Raw genomic sequence first — 23,127 nt, 5'->3', positions numbered from 1 at the left:
TTATGACCAAGCCTCAAAAAGGTGCCCGAACTGATCAGATGACCACCGGAGGGAATCGGGGATGACCTCCCCTGACTCCCCCAGTGGTCACTAACCCCCTTTCATGCTCAAAAAAACTTTAAAAATATTTTTTGACAGCCTCTATGCCAGCCTCAAATGTTATACCCAGCTCCATGACAGCAGTATGCAGGTCCCTGGAGCAGTTTTAGTGGGTGCAGTGCACTTCAGGAAGGCGGAGCAATGCCCATCCCCCCACCTGTTACACTTGTGCTGGTAAATGTGAGCCCTTCAACACCCACCACAAACCCACTGTACCCACATGTAGGTGCCCCCCTTCACCCTTTAGGGCTATGGTAGTGGTGTACAGTTGTGGGGAATGGGTTTTGGGGGTCTCAGCACACAAGGTAAGTGAGGTATGCACCTGGGAGCAATTTGTGAAGTCAACTGCAGTGCCCTCTAGGATGCCTGGCTGGTGTCTTGGCATGTCAGGGGGACCGGTGCACTACGCATGCTGGCTCCTCCCATGACCAAATGGCTTGAATTTGGTAGTTTCTGAGATGGGCGTCCTCGGTTTCCATTATTGCCGAAAATCGGGGATGACCATCTTTAAGTACGACCATCTCTAAGTTTGACCTAAATTTCGCAATTTGGGCATCCCCGACCGTATTATCGAAACGAAAGATGGATGCCCAGCTTGTTTCCATAATACGGGTTTCCCCGCCCTTTTGCCAGGACGTCCTCAGGAAAACTTGGGCGCCCCTTTTGATTATGCTCCTCCATATGGCATACAGGTGAGAGAAGGAGAGACCAAATCACCTGTGGGGCGGGGTTCTTTTGCCCACCCATCTTGGGCCCAGGCCCACCCAAAATATGGTGTCTGGCTACGTCCTTGGCACATTCTCTGGAGTCCTGCAGAGCTTGCCTGTCTCTCACTATTGGAAATGTAATTGAGAAACGGCACCTCTACTGGCAGGACTGTAGGTGGAGGACTCCCACTCAGCTGAGTAATAGAGGATGGGTTAAGGTGTTTGCCTCAGTAAGTGGGTGTTCTCGTTCTTTTTTGTTTCATTTGGAGGGAGCTATATAAGGCCCTGTATAATAAAGACCTGGGGTGTTATTCAAGATTGTTGGTAGAGCCTGGGTGAGGGGTAGGGAAGAGAGGGAGCTTAGGGCAGGTGCTGTTCCCAGGCAGCAGAAGGAAGCAAGGCTTGGACTAAGTGAAGAGGAATCCTAGGTTATTCGGCTCAACCTTAAAAGAAGAGTTGACAGCTGGCTTCAGAAATTGATTTGCCGCAGGGAGTATAGAGGGACCCAGCCTGGGTATTCACAGTGGCTTCGAGCCTGGAGTTTTAGATACTTCTGAGGAGTTGGAGGAACAGAGAGATATATCTTGCTAAGCTATCTTGGAAGTTCCAGTCTAACTGGTGTGATACCAAACAAGCTGCTTCTCATACAGATAGGGAAGACTGAAAATGTTTTGTGTTTCCACTGTGCCTGTGCCTCAAGGCACAGGTATTTGAGAAGGTGATTATTCTTTTGTGGATTTTTGTAACATAAGTTCATTGGCACTGACAGTCTAAGGTACTTAAGCCAACTATAAAATGAGACATGAATATTGTTGTGGAGTATCTTTTTTGTTGTTGTTGTTTTTTAATGTCTTTCAGTGATGGCTGAGGAGGGCAAATACCACCTAGGGACCCTAACAAAGAAGTGAGGAACCTGCTCCTAAGCCAGAAGAAGGAACCTGGGAAGTGGCCTGCCAGGCTGCATATCAGACAGACGTGCTACCTGAGGGGTCCTTTTACAAAGGCGTGGTAGAGTTTTCAGTGCGCTAATGATTAGGGTGTGCTAAATGCTAGAGATGCCTGTAGGAAAATATGGGTATCTCTAGTATTTAGCGTATGCTTATTTTTAGCGTGCGCTAAAAATGCTAGCACGCCTTTGTAAAAGGACTCCTCAGTGACTAAGGAACTGTGAATTACTCATGTTAATTTTCCTGTTGTGATATTTTGTGATATGGACTATTTCTGATGTTTCCTTTTTTCTTCATTAATCCTTTATTATTGTTGAAAATACATTGTATGGAGGCTCATTTCATTGCTGTAGAACCAGAAACATTTCAGGACCCTATAGCTACCTACATCAGAAAGATATTCAGAAAAACAGGCCCTTATTCAATGCAAAAATGTGATGAGGGGTGCTACATCAGAGAAACAAGCCCAAAATGAAAGATATACTTCAACAGAAACCCCCCCTCCCCCCGAACTAACAGCTCAGTAGATGAACAGTTCTGAAAAGACATTCACTACTTTAATGACTTCACAATAAAGATACTTAAGAGAATTGTCAGGAGTACACAAGAATGGGAAAATATTTGAAATCAGGATGATCAAACATTTTGAAACTAACACAAAAGGACTCTAGAGAGACTTGGCTTTCTCACCCATTATTAGATATAGGACCTTTCAACTGTAAAATAGTGTCTCATCACCTCTGTCTTCCTCCCACTCCCTCTTACTGAGCTATAATGACACATGCAGACAGCCCAAGGCCTCAATCAGTTTGTACTATTTTAACCTTGTGTGACTGTATTGTTTGTTCACTGACCTGATGAACAGAGGATAACTCTTGAAAGCTTGTGAAAGATATATTAAATCAGTCCAGTAAGAAGGTATAAACGGATAATTCTATAACTAGGTACCTGCAATGATATATCCCTTCTGTGCATAAATGCAGATAAAAATTAACACACCCATATGTGCCCTTCGTGTTATTCTGTAGGGGCTTGTGTAAGTGCTATAGCATGTAACTGCAAGGGGGGTGTGCACATATGGGTGGACATGGGCAGGGCTCCCAGTTATGCATATAACTTACAGCATATAGAACTAGATTCTATAAATTGCGCCTAAAAAAAAATCAGCACTGAAAAAACACATGCTTAGCGCTATTCTATAAACCTCTCTTAAAGTTAGGTGCAGTTTATAGAATACGCATAGCGGCCATCCCCGCAACTAAAATTTAAGTGCAGCCATTTATGCCAACTAAAACCTGTGTAAATACCCTCACCTAATTTAGGCATGGATCGGGCATATTGTATAACAGTGCGCATAATTTTTAGGAACGCCTATGACCTGCCCATGCCCCACCCATGGCCACACCCCCTTTGAAGATCTGCATATTAGAATTTATGTGCATCACTACAGAACATGCCAATTAGTTCCAATAATTGCTTGTTAGTGGCCAATTATCAGCGCTGATTAGCTTGTTAACCAATTAAGTTGCGCGTACAAATCGGCAGTGCTTGCTGATTTGCATGTGCAACTTTAGTCGCCATTTATAGAAACCAGGGGATAGTATGTATGCATATTCTTGCCACATTCAGGTGCACATAGTTATACCAGGTCGGTGCCAAGCAAGATGGTTGAGACTATTATAAGGAACAAAATTATTGAACATACACATAGGCATGGATTAATGGGACATGGCCAACATGGATTTAACTAAGGGAAATCTTGCCTCTTCAGTCTGCTACATTTCATTGAAGGGGTGAATAAACATGTGGAGGAAGGTGAGTGGGTTGATTTTGTGTAGTTGGATTTTTGGAAGACTTTGACAAAGTACCTCATGAATGGCTCCTGAGGAAATTAGAAATTCATTGGATAGGAGGTAATGTCCTATTGTGGATTAAGAAATGGTTAAAAGACAGAAAACAGAGAGTAGGGTTAAGTAGAGGAGGGTAGATAATGTGAGTTCCTCAGGGGTCTGTGTTGGGACCACTGCTTTTTAATACATTTATAATTGATCTAGAGATAGGAATACCTAGGGGTCCTTTTACTAAGCTGCGATAAGCGTCTACGCGCGCCCAATGTGTGCCAAAATGGAGTTACTGCCCAACTACCACGTGGCTTTTGCAGTAATTTCATTTTTGGCACATGTCGGATACGCACATCTAAAAAATATTTTTATTTTTGGGCGTGCGTAATGGACGCGCACCAAGTGGCATTTGGTGTGGAAGGTCATTACTGCCTGGTTATTGCGTGAGTCTTTACTGCTAGGTTAATGGCTGGCGGTAAGGTCTCAGACCCAAAATGGACGCGTGGCAATTTTCGTTTTGCTGCACATCCATTTTTGGCAAAAATTAAAAAAGGCCTTTTTTACAGGTGCGCTAAAAAATGGATTGTCACGCATCCAAAACCTGCACCTACAATACCGCAAGCCATTTTTCAGTGCGCCTTTGTAAAAGTACCTCCTAGTGAGGTAATTACATTTGCTGATGACACAACTTTATTTGAAGTTGACCTTACGAAACTGGGAGACTGGGCATCCCAATGGCAGATGACGTTTAATGTGAGCAAGTGCAAAGTGATGCATGTGGGAAAGAGGAGCACAAATTGTAGCTATGTGATGCAAGATTCCACATTGGGAGTGACCACCCAGGAGAAGGATCTAGGTGTCATTGCTGATCATATGTTGAAACCCTCCGCTCAGTGTGCACTGGCAGCTAAGAAAGCAAACATAATATTAGGAATTATTAGGAAGGGAAAGGAGAACAAACTGAGAATATTACAATGCCTTTTGTATCGTTCTATGGTGCAACCGCACCTTGAATATTGTGTACCGTTTTGGTCACCACATCTCAAAAAATGATACCCCCCAATATTAAAAACTATTTAACCATTCAGGAACAGCTCCTAGCCGGTTAAATTGCACTTACCCGGCAATCCGGCAATATTCAGTGGAGGATAGCCAGTTATCTCCTGCTGAATATCCCCGGTTAGCACCTAGGAGATACCCGGTTATATTGCATGATATAGCCGGTTATCCCCAGATATTCAATTCATATTCAGCTATTGTAAGCGGCCACATGAAGCTGCTTAAATAACTGGTATATCTTTAGTTGATTTAAAATTAGCTGGCCTTCTTCAAATATAGATATAGCTGGTTAACTTTAAACCGCTAAAAATAAACCAGATATTCACTGCTGGTCACCGGAAATGGCCTGGCATTGAATATCCGGGCTGAACACCGACCGCAGGAGTTAGCTGGGTTCCCTCCTGTGGTCTGAATATAGGCCCCTTATAGCAGAATTAGAAAAGGTACCGAGAAGAGAGACGAAAATGACAAAGGGGATGGGATGACTTCCCTATGAGGAAAGGCTAAAGTGGCTAGGGCTCTTCAGCTTGGAGAAGAGATGGCTGAGGGGAGATATGATAGAGGTCTATAAAATACTGAGTGGAGTGGAATGGGTAGATGTGAGTTGCTTGTGTAGATAATGAGCACGGGTGTGCACCTTGAAACAGAGCAAAAGGGCACTTTGAAACAAGGCAAAAATGCAAAAGCTATGTGAGCTGGAGACTCATGATCTGATAAGACATTTTTGCGTGTAAGCAGGCGTGGTAAGTGAGTAATTATGGATAAATAAAAGAATGTGGTCTAGCAACAAGAAGGGAAGCAGATGGTATTGAAAGAAACCAGAATGATCTTTGAAGAGGGTAATTTGTTAAGCCTATGTGAAAATAAAGGATATATAAGCAGTTGAATCAGAACATTACTTTGGATAGACAGTGGCAGAGAACACTTATGTGTAGCGGCGGCTGTTCTCCCATGAGAAACTATTCATTATATCTATACCTTTATATATCTGTACTTTGGTAAGTAAATAAAAAAAAGATTGCTTTTCTCATACGTAGCCTTCCTAGTCTTTTATCACTTCAAAATATTGTGGCGGGTACATAATTGTTTTGGGGTGGTGGTAAAAAGACTAGCTTTAAAACATTTGATCACTCTTTCCAAAAATACAATGACTGGCAGGCATGGAATGAAGTTACTAAGTAGTAAATTTAAAAACAAATTGGAGATAATGTTTCTTTATTCAATGTGTAATTAAACTCTGTACTTTGTTGCCAGAGAATGGGAAAAGCAGTTAGCTTAGCAGGGTTGAAAAAAGGTTTAGATAATTTCCTAAAAGTAAAGTCCAGAAGCCATTATTAAGATGGAGGGAAAATCCATATCTAATTTCTAGGATAAGCAGCATAAAATCTATTTTACTCTTTTGGGATCTTGTCAGGTACTTGTGACCTGGATTGGCCACTGTTGGAAACAGGATAGTGGACTTGATGGATCTTTGGTCTGACCCGGCATGGCAGTACTTATGTTCTTATGGTATAACTGCAGGCATGTAAAGGTGCCCCAATACTATATTGTTATAGTATTCTGTAATGGAATCTGGGCTGCCAGATGCCATTATAGAATAGGTCTCACTGTGTGGCATCAGAGCACCTAAAAGTGATGCTCTTTCATAGAATTGTCCCCATAATATATAAAGTTAACCCTTATTTACAGATATACAAGTTGACTGAAATGACACTTTAAAAAAACAACTTTGGGGGTCAATATTCGAAAGGGCTTAACTGACAGGAGACAGAGTTATGGAGCGCCAACCTAGGGGGCCTTTTATTAAGGTGTGCTAGTGTTTTTAGCTTGTGCTAAAAATCAGCTGGCACTAAACACAGAGATGCCTATTATATTCCTATGGGTGTCTCAGCGTTTAGCACCAGCTGATTTATGCGCTGTGTTAACTGGGCACCAGTCTAACTATTGGCCAGTGCCTGGTTAACTTCAGGGTCAGTGGAGATACCTGGATATTCAATGCTGGGAGGATTAGGCGACCCTCAGGGGGAGGAATGCTGGCTTCGGCCTAACCCCTGGTAAGCCTTTTCCTCAGCTAAGAGGTGCCCAGCTCTACCACCGGCTGCCTTTCAGGTGCTGTAGAGGACTTGCAGCTCATCTACATATCCTTTCAGCCTTCTCCGGGGTGACTCCCAGGTCCGCTCTGATCCACTCAGGGCCTCCGCTCTAGGTGCGCGTGGGGCATTTTTCTCTTTACATCTATTTTTCTCCCAGTTACTCTATCTGTTGCTTAACACCTCAGTCACTACTCATGGCCCCTACACACATTCTTTTCCTTGCCCTGTCCCTTCCTAATCTTTTCCCCCTCCCCTACTGCTGTCTACTGCAGGAACTCACTGCCCATCCATGTCCTCTCCCGTCCTGCTCACTACTACAATACCCTACCCACCCCCGTCCCTCACCACCTCACCATCTCTCCTATCCCCTCCTCCTTCCTAGCTCTCAACCTTCATCACTTTCTTCCTGCCATTAACCCACCCCCATTCCTGCTAAGCGCATCCCGTCTTCGTTGCCTTTGCCACCCTACCTCCCCCACCCTCCTCCACACTCTCTTGCTCCTTCTCCTGCTATCTGCGGGAGACATCAATCCCAATCCAGGTCCCCCACACCTGTCCTCGTCCTATCCATGCAAACGATTCCGGGATGTCTCCAATCTCATCTCTATTCCCCTCCTCCCCCCTCTTCCCTCCCCTTCTCGTGTGCCCTGTGGAGTGCCCGCTCGGTCTGCAGCAAACTTTCCTTCACCCACGATCTCTTCATCTCCCGTTCCCTCCAACTGCTCGCCCTAACTGAAACCTGGCTCACCCTCGACGACTCTGCCTCAGTCGCGGCCCTGTGCCATGGAGGTTATCTTTTCTCCCACACTCCCCACCCAGTTGGCCGCGGAGGAGGAGTCGGGTTTCTACTTTCGCCCTCCTGTAGTTTTCAACCCCTCCTCCTACCGCAGTCTCACTGCTTCTCATCCTTTGAAGTTCACTCCATCCATCTATTCTACTCGCTGCCACTCAGAGTTGCAGTCATTTACCGCCCCCCCCGATAAGTCCCTCCCTTCCTTCCTTACCGACTTTGATGCCTGGCTCTCTGTTTTTCTTGAACCCTCATCTCCTTCCCTCATTCTTGGAGACTTTAACATACATGCTGACGACCCATCTGACTCCTACTCTTCTCAGTTCCTCACTCTGACATCCTCTTTCAACCTGCAGCTGAGCTCCACCACCCCTACTCACCAAACTGGCCATTATCTTGACCTCGTCCTCTCCTCTACCTGCTCACCCTCCAATTTCTGCGCCTCTGCTCTTCCTCTCTCAGATCATCACCTGATCACCTTCACACTTCATCACCCTCCCCCTCAGTCCTGCCCAACACTAACCACTACTTTCAGGAATCTCCAGGCCGTCGACCCTCCCACCTTATCCTCTTGTATCTCTAATCTCCTCCTTTCCATCATGTCCTCCGAGTCTGTTGACAAGGCTGTCTCTGCTTACAATGCCACTCTCTCCACTGCTCTGGACACACTTGCACTATCCATGTCCCGTCCCACAAGGCGTACTAATCCCCAGCCCTGGCTGACCCCTTGCATCCGATACCTTCGCTCCTGCGCCTGATCTGCCGAACGCCTCTGTAGGAAATCTCGCACCCATACTGACTTCATTCATTACAAATTCATGCTATCTTCCTTCCAGTCCTCCCTATTCATTGCCAAACAGGACTATTACACCCAATTGACTAATTCTCTCGGCTCCAACCCTCGTCGTCTCTTTGCCACCCTTAACTCCCTCCTCAAAGTGCCCTCTGCTCCCACCCCCCCACTCTCTCCTCAATCACTAGCTGACTACTTCTGCAACAAGATGCAGAAGATCAACCTCGAATTCACTACCAAGCCACCTCCTCCTCTTCACCCTTTAACCCACTCCCTCAACCAACCAACCCAGGCCTCCTTCTCCTCTTTTCCTGATATCATCGAGGAGGAAACCGCCCATCTTCTTTCCTCCTCGAAATGCACCACCTGTTTCTCTGATCCCATCCCCATCAACTTACTTAACACCATCTCTCCTACTGTCACCCCCCATCTGTCATATCCTCAACCTCTCTCTCTCCACTGCAACTGTCCCTGACACCTTCAAGCATGCTGTAGTCACACCACTTCTCAAAAAACCATCACTAGACCCTACCTGTCCTTCCAACCACTGCCCCATCTCCCTCCTATCCTTCCTCTCCAAGATACTTGAACGTGCCATTCACAGCCGCTGCCTTGATTTTCTCTCCTCTCATGCCATCCTTGATCCGCTTCAATCCGGTTTTCGCCCTCTACACTCGACAGAAACGGCACTCACTAAAGTCTGTAATGACCTGTTCCTTGCCAAATCCAAAGGTCACTACTCCATCCTCATCCTCCTTGACCTATCCGCCGCTTTTGACACTGTCAATCATAATTTACTTCTTGCTGCACTATCCTCATTTGGGTTCCAGGGCTCTGTCCTCTCCTGGTTCTCCTCTTATCTCTCCCACCGTACCTTCAGAGTACATTCTCATGGATCTTCCTCCACCCCCATCCCGCTCTCTGTTGGAGTTCCTCAGGGATCTGTCCTTGGACCCCTTCTTTTTCAATCTACACCTCTTCCCTGGGCTCGCTGATCTCATTTCATGGTTTCCAATACCATCTTTATGCTGATGACACCTAGCTTTACCTCTCCACACCAGAAATCATTGCGGAAACCCAGGCCAAAGTATCAGCCTGCTTATCCGACATTGCTGCCTGGATGTCCAACTGCCACCTGAAACTGAACATGGCCAAGACTGAGCTAATTGTTTTTCAACCCAAATCCACTTCTCCTCTCCCTCCACTCTATATTTCAGTCGACAACACCCTCATCCTCCCCGTCTCATCTGCCCGCAACCTCGGAGTCATCTTCGACTCCTCCCTCTCCTTCTCTGCCCATATCCAGCAGACAGCCAAGACCTGTCGCTTCTTTCTCTATAACATCAGCAAAATTCGCCCCTTCCTCTCCGAGCACACCACCCGAACTCTCATCCACTCTCTCATCACCTCTCGCCTTGACTACTGCAACCTACTCTTCACTGGCCTCCCACTTAACCATCTATCCCCCCTTCAATCCGTTCAGAACTCTGCTGCCCGTCTTATCTTCCGCCTAGACCGATATGCTCATATCACCCCTCTCCTCAAGTCACTTCACTGGCTTCCGATCAGATACCGCATACAGTTCAAGCTTCTCCTACTAACCTACGAATGCACTCAATCTGCAGCCCCTCATTACCTCTCTACCCTCATCTCCCCTTAAGCTCCTACCCGTAACCTCCGCTCACAGGACAAATCCCTCCTCTCAGTACCCTTCTCCACCACCACCAACTCCAGGCTCCGCCCTTTCTGCCTCGCCTCACCCTATGCTTGGAATAAACTCCCTGAGCCCATACGCCAAGCCCCCTCCCTGCCCATCTTCAAATCCTTGCTCAAAGCCCACCTCTTCAATGTCGCTTTCGGCACCTAACCATTGTACCTCTATCCAGGAAATCTAGACTGCCCCCAATTTGATTGACTGCACTTTTTTGTCCTTTAGATTGTAAGCTCCTTTGAGCAGGGACTGTCCTTCTTTGTTAGATTGTACAGCGCTGCATAACCCTGGTAGCGCTTTAGAAATGTTAAATAGTAGTAGTAGTAGTAGTAGTAGTAGTAGCCACACATGTCCTAGCATTGACTAGCTAGGGCGCCAGAGTTAGGCACCTAGATGCAGAGTGCTATGGGCCCGATTTTCTCTATGGCACCTACAATTAATGAACATTAGGTAATCACACCTAAGCATATTCTAAATATTGTGTGGTATCTATGAAATCACAAAATTGAAGTATAAAAGTTTTACTCTGCCTTGAGACTCGCATCAGTTCCTGCATAGCAGCACCCTATTGATAATTGGGAAACATCGTACCCGCTAAAGTCAACACAAGCTAAGTAGATACCAGGATATAAGTTTTTTTGAAAGCTGTATTTGTGGACTGGTTTAGCTGGTATACTACTACACAGTGGAGTGGAGGTAGGGTGTGCTATGATGGTGATAATGGTGTTTTTACATATCTCGAGTCTTCGGGCCGTTGTGAAACACCAAAAAAACCTGAGCCTAGGAGTGGCCTAGTGGTTAGGGTGGTGGACTTTGGTCCTGAGGAGCTGAGTTCAATTCCCACTTCAGGCACAGGCAGCTCCTTATGACTCTGGGCAAGTCACTTAACCCTCCACATTGAGCCTGCCGTGAGTGGGAAAGCATGGGGTATAAATGTAATAAAAATTTTGCACTAAAAGGTTTTTATAAACCATATATTTAGCCTTGATTTTCTCTTTGGTTTCTGTAAAAGTTCCAGTAATAGGTTACTGCCAGGTTAGCATGGGAGTCCTTACTTCCACCTCAATGTGTAAACTTCTAAGGAGAACAAAGCAAAGAATAGCAAAAACCGCACCAGTAGATACAGCAACAAAAAGGATGGACTGATGCTCGGAACTCCGACGCTATATGGAACAACAGTGCCTCACCAATACCGTGGAAGCAGCGCAGAAAAATAGCTCCCCAATGCTCAACCATAAAAAGATGCAAATAATATCAGTGTTGTTTGACCGAAAGCAAGGGGAGGAACATGCCTGATGCATGCACATAAGAGTTTCATGGTAAGCAATGCTGTTGCACGCATGTGCCCGCCAAACCTGGAAGTACAGCACTCATCAGCATTATCATTCTGTGCCTTTAGATATATGCTTTTCAAAAAATTTTTTTGCCTAAAAAGCTTAACTTTAAGCGCAGAAAACAGGCACTAATGTGTGCTTTTACTTCCGACTTTGCTCTGAGTCGGACACATTCGTCTCTCACTACCAGCTCTTAGGGGCTTGCACAGGCTTCCTTCTGCTTCCAAATTAAATAAAAGCTGGCAGATTGTAAATAAAAAAAATCATGGGAAATCCTATCTCTGAGCTGGCATTAGGTTTTTGTGCGATGTTCTTTGAACATTAGGAGGGAACAGGAAATTACCTCTTTAACATCTATTTGACTGTATTTAAATACGATTTGTGCTAATCTTTGGCGTGCACATTGTTTCCACGCTAAAGTCCTCTGAACATTCTGTGCTGATTAACGCTGGCGCTAGTCCAGTGCTAATCGACTCTAATGCTGGTGATAGGTTCTGAGCATTGGCCCAGGAGTGAGGTCCAGCAAAAAGAATTCAAGATGTAAAAATCACACCAATTTACTAATAATCATACTATCATAACATGGGACTTGACACAGCTGTTTTTCAGCACAAAGGCCTGCATCAGGAGTCCATCACAACTATTGATGTTATCAGTCCGATATATATATATATATATATATATATATATATATATATATATATATATATATATATATATATATATATATATATATATATATATATATATATATACAATAATCAGGAATAAAGATCAAACATTTCTTCAAAATGAGAGGCCTGTGTGCCTGTATCACAGAATCTGACAACAAACCTTGCCAAAAATGAAAGTCCCCTATGTAAAGCTCCTATATCTAAAACTTAAAATATATTAGCAAATGCAACCTTGAAGAAAGAATAGAACGACAAAATATAATTATCTTTCCTCAATTAGCTGTGTCTAATTGTTTCTGTCTCTCATACAGTGCGCAAATATCTACTTCATGGGCTGCTCTGTAGCCTTTAATGTGGTCGAGTGATACATTTTCTTCTCAGTCACATTAATGTTTGAGCTGTGACATTTTTCTGGCAGAGCACGTTTGGGTGATATATGACTGTAGTTAAAGTTGCTACAGTAATTCGGATTATCCCGTGTTCCTCAGTTCACCTGCCGCTCAGCTCTTTAATGCACACTGTAACTGTCCTGCCAGTATGCATTACTGTGAGCTGTGGTTTCATATTAATGAAAATCTCCAGTACCTGTCATTCCTGCAATGAATAAGTTCTTCAAATTCAATTTGAAGCTATCTGTGTGGACAATGTTGGTTGGCTTCACAGATAAGGGAAATTGTATTTGCTTTCAGCAAGGCTTCCTTGATGTCACAAATAACAGCACAGTAAACTGCTGAAAAATAAAAATATTTCATGGCCTTTACGATATGATCCACTTTGCTTTCCCAAATTCTCCTCGTTTGTATAATGGTCTCTAAGAGAGAGAGAGAGAGAGAGAGAGAGAGAGAGAGAGAGAGAGAAAGGGGCCCATTTACTAAAGTATTAAGCACTTAGGACTAAATTCTATAAATAGCACCTATAAGATTGGTGCCACAAACTGGAGTTTAGAATGGCATTTAAAGTTAGGCGCTGTTTATAGAATAGGGCTTAGTGCCAGGAACTGTGACTACATTTAGGTATCACCATTTACACCAGCGAAACCTTGGTGAAAATTCCTGCACTTAAATTAGGTGCAGATCCCCTTTATTTTGTAACAATGCCTGCAAATTAAAGGAACACCCCTGGTGCTTCAGAATGTACATTTTTAAGAGAGGCATGAGTTTGGTGCTCTGAAAAATAAAACACTTATTTCCCATTTTACAACAATAGCCGTATACAGTGGTGTACCAAGGATGGGGTGGTGGGGGCAGGCTGCCCCAGGTGCTGGCAATTAGGAGGTACAAGTGGCACGCCTTCTCCAGCATTCTCCTGCTATAACCCTTGCTGCTGCTGCTACTGCTGTTGCTTCTCCAGACAAGAAGCAGCAATGGCAAAACAATCTAAACTCATCACAGGACTACATTGTACATACACTTGGAACTGGAAGATGACATTAGATGGGGTTGAGCTGTCAGCCATGGACAGTACATCGCCATGATGGGTTTATCTTGGTTTGCCACTGCTGCTTCTAGTCTGGAGATGTGGCAGAGGTGTTGAGGGGAGACAGAAAGGGGAGGGAGATATCAATGGAAGGGGTGGGGGAGAGAGAGAGAGAGAGAGAGAGAGAGAGAGAGAGAGAGAGAGAGAGAGAGGGAGAGGGCGAGGGCAGATGCTGGATGGTAGGGAGGAAAGAGAGGGCAGACACTGGATGGAAGGGGAGAGAGAGAGTGTGAATGTCTGTGTGTGTGTGTGAGAGAGAGAGAGAGAGAGAGGGACAGAGGACAGAGAGGGAGGGCAGATGCTGGATGGAAGAAGAGAGTGAGAGAGCAGATGGGGGATAGAAGGTACAAAAAACACCTCAGGTTGTGAGCACTCTAGGTACAGAGAAAGTATCTGTATATAATATGTACTGCACTGTGTACATCTAGTAGCACTATAGAAATAAGGCTTAGTAGTAGTAGAGAGGGCAGACATCAGATAGAAGGCGGGGGAGAGGGGTTAGACCTTAATGCTGGATGGAAGGTGGGAGATGGAGAGAGCAGATGCTGGATGGAAGGGGGAGACACCAGATGGAGGAGGAGAGAGCAGATTCTAGATGGAAGGGGGGAAGAGTGAGGTAGATGCTGGATAGAAGGGGAGAGAGAGAGGGCAGATGCTGGATGGGAGGGAGCAAGAGATAGGGCAGATGCTGGATTGAACACAAGAGAGAGAGAGAGAGAGAGAGAGAGCAGATGCTGGATGAAAGAGAAAGTGAGAGAGAGAAAGAGAGGGCAGATGCTAGATGGAGGGGGGAAGAAAAAGGGCAGATGCTAGATGGATTGGGGAGATAGAGGATAGAGTTAATGAGGGAATGGGGAATAAGAAGAGCTAGGGTGAGGGAAAGAGATGGAAAAAAGTAAAAAAAAAAAGGGATATTGAAAACTGGATAGTAAGAAATAAATCTGGACAGAGAGTCAGAAGAATAAATTGAAAAAAATATAAAAGAAAAGGAGAGAGAAATGGAAAGAAATCCTGGTAAGAGACTTAAGAGAAAATGAGGAAAGCAGAAAGTAAAGAATGGGATGAACACAATAAAAATAAATGGTCTGACAGCAAAAGTAGAAAAATGAATTTTATTTTTAGTTTAAGATAACGCAGTGTGGTAGCTGTGTTAATAAATGTTAAAAAATATACATAGAAAATGGACATGATTATATCTTTTTATTGGCAATTAGTTTTAATACATTTTTGACTAACTTTTGGAGACCAAAACCTCTTTTCTCAGGTCAGGACAGGATTCCATAACAGCAGTATACTGTGCTGACCTGAGGAAGGAGGATTTGGCCTCTGAAAGTTAATTGAAAAGTGCATTAGTCCAATAAAATGGTATCACCTTATTTTCCATTTATTGTTTTATTGGTATTTGTATATTTGTAATGTAGTGATTGGAATATGTCAGTTTTTGAAATTTACATATTCTATCTTTATATTTTGCACAGTATAGGGAGACATGCACACTGTTCCTCTTTCTCTGATGTTGCATTGTATGCAGTCTGTTTTCTTAGGAGTTCAGTTTAGTTTTTATCTATATATTTCCATTTTTAGTTTGTGGTTAGTCTTATTCTATACTGGATGAGAATATTTCTATTTTTAGTTTGTGGTTTGGCTTATTCTATACTGGGTGAGAGTCTATCTGTGTTCTGTGTGTGTGAAAGAGACATGGTTTTCTGTTAGCACTGAGTGCGGGATGGCCCTGTACTAATCTGGCTTGTTTATTTTTCCAATAGGTGTACTAACATTCTAGTAGTCCCTGCAATGTGTATGGTGCTGCCTTTTCCTAGGTAGGCCTTTGTTGTGTGACTCATGAAAATTACTTCTATTATGATATGGTAGAATTTCTCTGTAGGTCCTGAATCACTTTTGTACTTTGTATTACTTCACAGTATGCCTAGTACTGGATTTTGGATTTGGATTTAGATGACAGCTTTCTCAGTAGTAGCTCAAGGAAAGTTGCTTTTAGTTACAGTAAGTATTTACCTGTCTCTGGAGGGCTTACGATTTAAAGGATCCTTTTACTAAGTTGTGGCAAAAAGTGGCCCGCAGTAGCGTAGGCGCGTGTATTGGATGCTTGCCAAGCCAGTTTTTACCGAATCTACAAAAAATGGCATTTTTAAAAAATGGAATGGGAAAGGGGCCTGCGGTAAAAATGAAACCAGTACGAGCCCAAAACCGTCCTGAGCCCTTAATGCCACCCATTGACCTAGCGGTAAAGGCTCACGTGCTACACACATGGTGACTGGTTGGCGCACGCCAAGTGCAAATTACTGCCGGAACCGGCGTGCATAGGAGGAAATTAATAAATAATTAATCCAGGCGTTATGGGTGTGCGCCAAATCTGAAGCCTGGTGACCATTTGGCAATCTGCCAAAATTATTAATAGGGGGTGTTAAAAATGATACATCCCAGGTTTCAAATACGCTAGGTCTGCCACAATCCATATATTATAAAAAAAAGTTTGCCTATCAGCTTTAGTATTTTCTCCTAGGCTTGCTTAAGTTTTGGTAAAGAGCTCATTTTAGATAAGTTTGAAATGAGTAATCGAGGAGGCAATTGCGCTTAGTCCTATTATCTTTAAAGTATTAAAATTTGCATGTCAAGGCTCTGTTCTTTGATTGGCTGCACTTATAATTGTCTAAAATATGACATCTGTTCATATAATTGTTCCAGCTATTGTTTACTGTGAACTTGCTATACTTTGGAGTCACCACATAAGGCCATAATCAGATAGGATAGAGAAAGAAGACATGAGTATTTGCTGCCACGTACATGTAAATGGTGGCAAGAATCCACTCCATTTCCGTACATGTAGGCTCATGAAATTGGTGCTCCTGCTGTATTGTGCCAGCAAAAACAGACCTTATGCGCAGTTTACTCAAAGTTCCAGATTCAGTACAGTCTTTAGTAAAAATGTTCAGGGAAATGCGAATGCCCCATTTCCCACATAGATCTCCTATGCAAAACAGAAACTTTAAGGGCTACCGTTAAATCATGCTATGCTACCACAGGTGCCATGTAATGCAATGAGACCTAGGGAGCCCTTTTACCAAACTGTGGTAAAAGTGACCTTAAATTGTCCTTACGTGGGCCATTCTTGTGTACTAAGGCCATTTTTACCGCTGGGCCAATTTTGTAATTTTCCTATTAATGGCCACATGCTAAACCCATTATTGCATGACCAGTAGTGTGTGAGCCCCTATTGTCACCCATTATGTAGGTGGTAAGGGCTCACATGCAAAGCACGTGCTGATCAGTTAGCATGTGGTAATGTAGCTGTGCTAACCAATTAGAGCAGGACACACCCATTCTCTGCCCCCAGACCTACCCGCAGCACTAAAAAATAAATTATATTTTTAGCATGTGTGTAGCACACGTATATCCAAAAATTACAGTGGGATGCCTCAGCATGTCCCCGAGGTGAGCTATTTCAATGTTTCCCAAGCCAGTTCTGGAGCACCCCCTTGCCAATCAGGTTTTCAGGATATCCACAATGAATGTGCATCGATTTGCATACAGTGGAGGCAGTGTATGCAAATCGATATCATGCGTATTCATTGTGGATATCCAGGATGAACTTGGAGAACACTGAGTTCTTTTTTGCTGTGGTAAGCACGCATTAGTACTTGAAGAACAGGATGACCCTCTACACACCTCCAAGGACACTAAAGTCCTCCCAAGGGGTTTCCCTAACCGCACCCTCTCCAAAAGACATTACACGATGTGATACCTGCAAGCCTTTTCCGGAGTAGCCTCCACATTCTGGAGTGCTCTACATGAAAGGCTCCGCTTAACACAAGACTATTTGTACTTGTGTACTATCTGTACTTCAGGAAGCAGGTGAAAGCTTGGCTCTTCAACCAGGCCTTTAATAGAAGAAGTAACTAACTTCTTAGTCTCTCTCTTTCTCACATACACGCACGCACGCACACACACACACACACACACACACACACACACACACACACACACACACACACACACACACACACACACACACACACACACACACACACACACACACATACACACACAGGTTGCACATACTGCAGCAGGACATGTTTATCCACTCCTACCCTAGCTGAGATAACATTTAATCATCTCTCTAACTTTATGTGCAACTTTCTTTAAATTAGTCACCTTATTTTCTAACTCCTCTTACTCTCTTACCTATCTATATATTCCATCTTTGCTTATAGCCTACTCTGTGTATTAAATGTTCTATTGTGTTGACATTGTAAGTAGTATACCATGCCATACTTTTTGTATTGTTATTTGAATATTTTTACTGCTGTAATTGTCTATTGCTTATGTTTGATTTACTCTTACTGTACACCCCCTTGAATGAATTCTTTCAAAAAGGCGGTAAATAAATCCAAATAAATAAATGAATACTTTAGTTCTTAGCACAGCATAGCAAAAGGGCCCCCTTGTTACTATAGTTGAGGTTAATAATAAAATAACCTATCTCAATGGCAGCCCACATTAATAATTTCCCCCCTCAGTTTTTAAATATTCTGGAAAGACATTTTTCATGTAGGATGAGATCCACACATGAAGGTATAAGAGGCTGGATCCAAAGATAGAGAGAAGGTATTGATCGCGGGGGTAATTTGAGACCAATCTCTGAAAAATGAGGGATGTCCGGTAATCTTACGTTGAAAGCATATGGCATTTGATGTATGCCATGTCCTACTGGAAATCCATTTAGGCACACAATTTACTTTCTAGACTGCAACTGCATATTTGGTTGATGGCTTTAGGGATCTTCTTCATTTCACATACATATCAAGCATACGTGTGTTGTTTGTTTTTTTTGCTTGAAAGCATATAACTTCACATTTGGCAGCATTGTTCTGCATTTCCCATTAGTTAGCCTTGGTTATGTAGGTCCTTCAGTGTCTGACTACAACATGCCTCATTATTTGTTCTTCCTTACTGCATATTTTGACTTGAAGCCATGACAACATGAACTAATTTTGTAAACCTTTGTAAGCAAGAGAATGCTAAATTATCTCAAATTCCCTCACTGTTTCATTAAATACATTGCACTACGCAGATGGATTTTTCCTGACTGGCATTTTTTACTTGTGTAGTGAACAGCAATATGTCTTTGGAGACAGAAGTTTACATTTGTGGTAATTTGCAATATAATATTAGTAATATAATTACTTGAAAAATAAAGGATTTGGATTTCTAACCTTATTTTCTATGCAACAAAATTGTACTTTGTGTGTACTTTGTAGGATAGGAGGTAGTGTCCTGTTGTGGATTAAAAACTGGTTAAAAGATAGAAAACAGAGAATAGGGTTAAATGGTCAGTATTCTTAATGGAGAAGAGTAGTTAGTGGAGTTCCCCAGGGGTCTGTGCTGGGACCGCTGCTTTTTAACATATTTATAAATGACCTAGAGATGGGAGTAACTAGTGAGGTAATTAAATTTGCTGACAACACAAAGTTATTCAAAGTAGTTAAATCGAGGGAGAAATGTGAAAAATTACAAGAGGACTTTACAAGACTGGGAGACTGGGCGTCTAAATGGCAGATGACGTTTAATGTGAGCAAGTGCAAAGTGATGCATGTGGGAAAGAGGAACCCGAACTATAGCTACGTAATGCAAAGTTCCACTTTAGGAGCCACCAACCAAGAAAGGGACCTAGGTGTTGTCGTTGATGATATGTTGAAACCTTCTGCTCAAACAAATAGAATGTTAGGTATTATTAGGAAAGAAATGGAAAACAAAAATGAGGACGTTATAATGCCTTTGTATTGCTCCATGGTGCGACTGCACTTCGAATATTGTGTTCAATTCTGGTTGCCGCATCTCAAAAAAGATGCAGTGGAATTAGAAAAGGTGCAGAGAAGGGTGACGAAAATGATAAAGGGGATGGGCCGACTTCCCTATGAGGAAAGGCTAAAGCGGCTGGGGCTCTTCAGCTTGGAGAAAAGACGGCCGAGGGGAGATATGATAGAGGTCTATAAAATAATGAGTGGAGTGGAATGGGTAGACATGAATTGTTTGTTTACTTTTTCCAAAAATATTAGGACTAGGGGGCATGCAATGAAGCTACAAAGTAGTAAATTTAAAACGAAATGGAGAAAATTTTCTTCACTCAGTGTGTAATTCAACTCTGGAATTCTTTGCCAGAAAATGTGGTAAATGTAGTTAGCTTAGCAGAGTTTAAAAAAGATTTAGACGGCTTCCTAAAAGAAAAGTCCATAGGCTTTTTGCAAGCCATCTTGCAAGGCTTCATTCTGTTTCTGTGAGTCTGACGTCCCGCACATACAACGTGCAGGACATCAGAAACAGAACGAAGCCTTCGCAGGAAGAAGAGGACCTCGGCTGGCGGGGATTGGGGTCCCCCGCCAGCAAAGGTAGCCCACGGCGACGGTGGCGGCAGGGGGTCGAGAGGGTCGTCGGCAGGAGGGGGGTTGAGAGGGTCGTTGCAGGGGTCGTGAAAGTTGGTGGTGGTGGTGGTTGTGGCGGCGGCGGTGGGGAGGGGAGGAGGGGTCAGCAATGGTAGGGGGGGTGTCGGCATTGCCAGGGGGGGGCCTAAAATGTGCCCCCTCACCTCGGGCTCTGGACCCCCCTCTCGCTGAAGTCTGGCTACGCCCCTGGTGCTGAGCCCGGATATTCAATGCTGGGCTGTTTCCGGTGACCAGCATTGAATATCCAGTTTAATTTTAGATGGTTCCAACTTACCTGGCAAAGCTGATATTCAACGCTAGCCAGTTAAGTTGGACCAAGCGAAAGATAGGCCTGCTATTGATGCAGCCAAATTTAGCCAGCGATGTGCTAAAAATCAGCAGATAGACGGTTATATTGTGTGATATAACTGGCTATCTGCTAGGTGCTGACTGGTGATATTCAGTGGGAGACAGCCAGCTATCATCCGCAGAATATCAACGGATAGCCAACTAAGTACCATTTAACCGGCCAGGTGCCATTCCTGGATGGGTAAATGGTTTTGAATAGTCTTTATCTGCCATCATTTTCTCTGTTTTTCTGTCTGTCTCTATATTTAATTTTCTTTGTCTCTCTATACTTTATATATATATAGATAGATAGATAGATAGATAGATAGATAGATAGATAGATAGATATAGATATCTATCTATCTATCTATCTATCTATCTATCTATCTATCTATCTATCTATCTATCTATCTATCTATCTATATAATACACGCACACACCATATACGGTTCTCTTATTTGTGAGTACACACAAACACGCACACACACAAACAAACAAAGACAATCAGTATATATAACTGCACATGTGTGTGTGTGATTTATCTACAACTTGACTGAACTGTAACAATCCAGCCATGAAACTATTGTGTTAACTAAATATGCTTCAGTTCCAAATTGATCAGATTAATAATAAATTAAACTTGTTAATTTGTCATTTGCCTGAAATTTTTTTTTTAAATACTGAGTGCCAAAGTTTAGCCATATGAAATCTAAAGCATACAATACTGCCTACTCTGAGTTCCAGCAGAGCACTTACACAGTTCCAGTTGTATCCATTCTCCTTCATGTGAGAGTCTGGGCCAATGAAATTATTTATTAAAGCAGGTACCCTGTGGGAGTCAACAAAAAGAAGAATCTGCTGCAATACCTCAAGGACACAGAGACGAAGGAAACACTTTGGGTAAAAAAATTCTTCATCTGAAAGGCTGAAATCATTCAACTCCTGAGACACGCTTAAGGGTTGATGTTAATTCTCTTAGAACATTTCAGGAGAAATCTCAGTTTGTGAGAGAAAGGAGCATTTCAGGGTATTAAACACTTTCTCTCTCTGGCTTTTCTCTGTTTTAAGCAATTTTTATATACCCATTGCTCCCTATTTCTTTTACAAAAATGAGAGTGTGCAGATTGTGAAAAATACCTTATATTTTTCAGTAGGAGCAGAGGTATGAATTTCAGATATCCATTAAGTAGAAAGTGCATAATAATGGCTGGTTAAATCGATGTTTGGGGCTAACCAATTATTTTCAGTGGCATTTAACTGCTTAATCACTGAAAATGTCTGGTTGGTGCCTATGTCAAACCCGGCTATTTTGGGGGTGTTGCAGGGGTGAAGTTGGCACTTGGCAGGTTAAGTGCTAATATTCCAAGATAACCACATAAATGTCAGTCCTTCTTTAAGCAGTGTCCCATAACCAGTTAAATGCTGAATATCACACTTAGGGGCCTTTTTACTAAGGCATGTAGCTGTCTATGCGTGTACAATGTGCATCAAATTAGAACTATCGCCCGTCTACCATGTGCCCTGGGCGGTAATTCTAATTTTTATGCGTGCCTGATATATGCGCCGGAAAATAATTTTTATTTTCTGCTGCGCAGCAGTAACCGGGCGGTAATTGGCAGTGTATGCATGCTGACAATTACCGCCCGGTTAATGCATGCGACCTTACTGCTAAGTCAATGGGTGGCGGTAAGGTCTTAGACCCAAAATGGACGCGCGCCAATTTTAATTTTGCTGCACCTCCATTTTGGCTAAAAAAGCCCTTTTTTGCAGACGTGCTGAAAAATGGACCTGCATGCATCCCAAACACTCTAGCGCAGGACATTTTTTGGCGCACCTTAGTAAAAGGACCCCTTAAGTGGCTCTGCATTAGCCAGCTCCACAAACTCAGAAATCCAGAGCAAGTCTGGACATGGCCCAGTATTGAACTTTTGGGCACAATGCCAGCAACAGTCAGCAAAATGCTGAGAGCTTTTGGCTTAATATTGGGTACTAAGGGGCCCTTTTGCAAAGGTGCAGTAGGCTCTACACGCCTGCAGCATGTGGCAAAATGAGACGTGCCCATACCCCTGGGACAAATTATTTTTTAAAATTTCCTACTGCATGCGGTGTTTCTAGCGCTAATCAGCAGTTGGTGTGTGCCGACCGGTCACTGCGCATGTAGTGTGTGAGCCCTTACCACTAGATCAATGGTGGTATTAAGGGCTTAGGCCGTAAATAGGCGTACACTGATTTCAATTTTACCGCAAGCCCTTTTCCTGGCTCATTGAAAAAAAAGCCCTTTTTCCCAGACGCAGTAAAAACTGGCCTGGCGCATGCCGAAAACATGCACCCACACTACCACAGGCCACTTTGTGCCATGGCTTAGTAAAAGGACCCCTAAATGTTTGCTTTTATACTGACTGTCAAATGATTGCCATATTTGGTAGCCTAACCCTTAGTCGTGTTGCTCTGCTAGGGGTCAGGCATCATGCTTTGGACAATGGTGGTGCTGAAGTGAGTGAACATAACTCCTGTTTTGCCACATTCAGAGGTGGGCTATCTTTAAGCCACTAACCGGCGATATTCAGCACCAGATAGCTGGCTGTTCGGCTCGGAATATTGCCAGATAGCCGCCTAAGTGCCTTTTTAGCGGCCATATTCTTCTGAATATCGGCCTCTGTGTATATTATGGGTGTACGCATAGATGGAATCTGAGCAGAGTGTGAGCAAGACTTATGTGTGTAACCTATAGGCTATAAGTTATGCGCTTATCTCCAGCAGTTAGGTGTAAGCACTTACACCAAGTTTATAGCTGGCATAAGTGCTCGAGCCTCAA

This window comes from Microcaecilia unicolor, chromosome 9 (assembly GCF_901765095.1).
Source record: "Microcaecilia unicolor chromosome 9, aMicUni1.1, whole genome shotgun sequence".
NCBI classification, from domain to species: domain Eukaryota; kingdom Metazoa; phylum Chordata; class Amphibia; order Gymnophiona; family Siphonopidae; genus Microcaecilia; species Microcaecilia unicolor.
The sequence above is the reverse complement of the archived record's forward strand: the minus strand, read 5'-3'. Positions refer to the sequence as shown.